At 44.6% G+C, this 2,645-nt stretch overlaps 1 long non-coding RNA gene across 1 annotated transcript; it reads right to left on the minus strand.

Annotated features, from left to right (window-relative positions):
• Positions 1-1,053: 1,053 nt before the first annotated feature.
• LOC144372727 (uncharacterized) lies at positions 1,054-2,250 on the minus strand. The gene is made up of 2 exons (XR_013432631.1): positions 1,841-2,250; positions 1,054-1,553 (listed from the first exon to the last, which is right to left on the minus strand). It is a non-coding gene; the product is annotated as an uncharacterized LOC144372727 (long non-coding RNA).
• Between the last annotated feature and the right edge of the window lie 395 nt (positions 2,251-2,645).

Consider the following 2,645-nt stretch of genomic DNA (forward strand, 5'->3'; position numbering starts at 1 on the left):
TAAAAAAATAGAGATGCAGGATTTCAATGGATATGCTAAAATTACCATTATTTGTAGAGTCAATAATTGTTTATAAAAAAACTCAATTTAATACATGGAAGAACTTTTAAAAATGATAGAAGGGTTTAGCAAGGAACATTAGATAAAAATTCAAGAAATCTGAGTTGAAAGATTCAAGCATTGATATTTGTTTATTAGTGGTCATCAACGTGCCCCACTCATAAGATGTTAGCAATAAGGAAAGCTATGTTAAAATCACAAATTTTCTATAAATTTTAAAACTGCTGGGGCTGGGGATATGGCTCAAGTGGTAGCGCGCTCTCCTGGAATGCATGCAGCCCGGGTTCGATCCTCAGCACCACATACAAAGATGTTGTGCCCGCCGATAACTAAAAAATAAATAATAAAATTTTTTTTCTCTCTCTCTACCTCTCTCTCTTTAAAAAAAAAACTGCTTTCAAATAAAGGCTTATTTTTTAAAATGCCATCTTTGTGGATAAGAAGATCTACCAGCATAAAGCTGTCAATCATTCCTAGTGTGATATGATCTTTAGATTCAAATCACTTTCCCCAAATACCTAAAAAGGATATTAACAGAACTTTAAGATGATTCTAAGATTCATACAGAAAAGTAAAGGTATAGGAAATCCAGGATGATTCTGAATGAGATGGACGAGGAAAGGAAACAGACTTGTTTTCCTCCACTTTTACAGAAAGTCCTAATATTCTGGTAAGGGGTCACGGGGGTGGGGGGGGAGGGAACATAAGATATGGATCCCAGAAGCAAACTCATGATATAAATGAAGCTTCAGATTATGATAGGAGGAGCACCTTAATAAATAGGAGAAAATGGGGCTGTTGGTAAGCAGAATGGAAAATAAAATGAACCCCTACCTCACTCCATAGACACAACCAGCTCCAAATGTATTTATTTAATGATGGCAAAAACAAAACTGCCAATCTTCTCATGGAAAAAAATAACAGAGTTTCTTTTGGAATTCAGAATAGGGAAAGATTTATTCAATGCACTAATAAAAACTAGAAATAAATAGATTAGTGTATTTAATTTGTTTTTATTTAAATGTTGTATCCAGGCAAACGCATACAGGGCCAGAAGATGTAGAAGAGACCTCAGGCTTGTTAGTAAATGGGTCCCTTTCTACAAACATTTGATTGACAAGTTTGCTAAATAACAACTGGAGGATGGGAGTGCCCAGGGTGCTCTCTTTGTTTCGGGTGGGAGAGAAAATTGTGGATCCCCCGTGAGAGCAGCTAGCATTAGCTTTTGAAGGTGACTATTCAGACGCTCTCTGGCCCTCAGGTCTGTGTGCACATTCCAGGAGGGGCTCACAGGCCTACAGCAGCCGTGGTGTCCAGGGGTGTCGTGTGAGTCCCCAGCTTGCCCTGTGAAGCCCAGGACGCTCTGCCTCTACCTCAGTTCTTCAGATTGCCCTGCAGGGTCTCAGCCTTGGAGACCTCTGGGGGTCCAGGCGTGCTCCTGTTCGCGATCCAAATACAGCACTTCTGTTCTGCTGGGCTGACATTCCAGGGTCCTGGTCCAAATGACAAAATGCAGGTTGAGCTACTTGTACCTGCAGCGCAGGACATAGGGCCTGCTCACGGGGTGAAGGCTAAGGTCACACACAGGCAGGGTCTTCCTGACTGGGTGGGCTCCTCCTGGCCACCGTGTGGCTAAAGGTTTTCACACAACTCGGGACAGAAAGGACACGGGTAAAATGAGAGGCAATGGCAGGGTCCCCATTGACAAGGGACCAAAACAAGGACACAAAAGAACTGGAGGTGCCAGGCCCTGATGGGAGGCCCAGTCCTAGAAAATCACCTCGGAACGTGGAAGGGGTGCAGGATGGTCTGAGAGGGAGGAGCAGTGGAGTAGAATCCAGAAGCACCATGTATCTCCCCACGTTGATCGTCCTCCATCAGGGAGGCTTTTGATCAATGGAAACATTTGCACAGCAATGAACGCGGGAGTTAATCCTGGAACCAATGAAGACTGCTGCTCCTGAGGACTGCGTTTTATAGAAGTCGGTGCCTCGTGATGTTGGTCTCACCGTGGGCAGCGTTCTTTGTAAAGTAGGACCCTCACGTCCATTTTCCTCCCAACAATTCGTAAGACGCAGCGTGTACTTGATTTCTATACCTTTAAGCATTTGTGTTTCAGTTGAGGGGCATCTATATTTATCAGTTTCATTAGAAATATATGATTGAGTTGCATGTTTTTTTTATCAGATTGTTGACACTTCAAACTGAACGTCTGCCGTTGGGCCTTTCTTAAAGTAAGCAGGTTGACCCTCCATGTCGGCAGGCTCTGTCCAGGATGCCCACCACCTAAGCTGGGACCCTTACCACCTCAAGTGTGCCGCTCACAGCCTGCGCACACCCTCCCAGGGAGTGTCAGTCACCTCTGGACGACTTACGTACTCAGCAAGCGTCCGTGCGGAATAGGAAGTTGTCACAGGGCACTGTCACATGGCACTGCCACAGGGACTAGGCAGTTTGCACATGTTCAGGACAGACTTTTTTTTTTCTCAAATGATTTGGACCCTCAGTTGGTTGTCTCAACAGGAAGGACCCACAGCACTCTGTACCCTCAGGGTTGTCACTGCCATCTCCCGGTGTCCCCCTGT

This window comes from Ictidomys tridecemlineatus, unplaced genomic scaffold (genome assembly GCF_052094955.1).
Source record: "Ictidomys tridecemlineatus isolate mIctTri1 unplaced genomic scaffold, mIctTri1.hap1 Scaffold_150, whole genome shotgun sequence".
NCBI lineage: Eukaryota > Metazoa > Chordata > Mammalia > Rodentia > Sciuridae > Ictidomys > Ictidomys tridecemlineatus.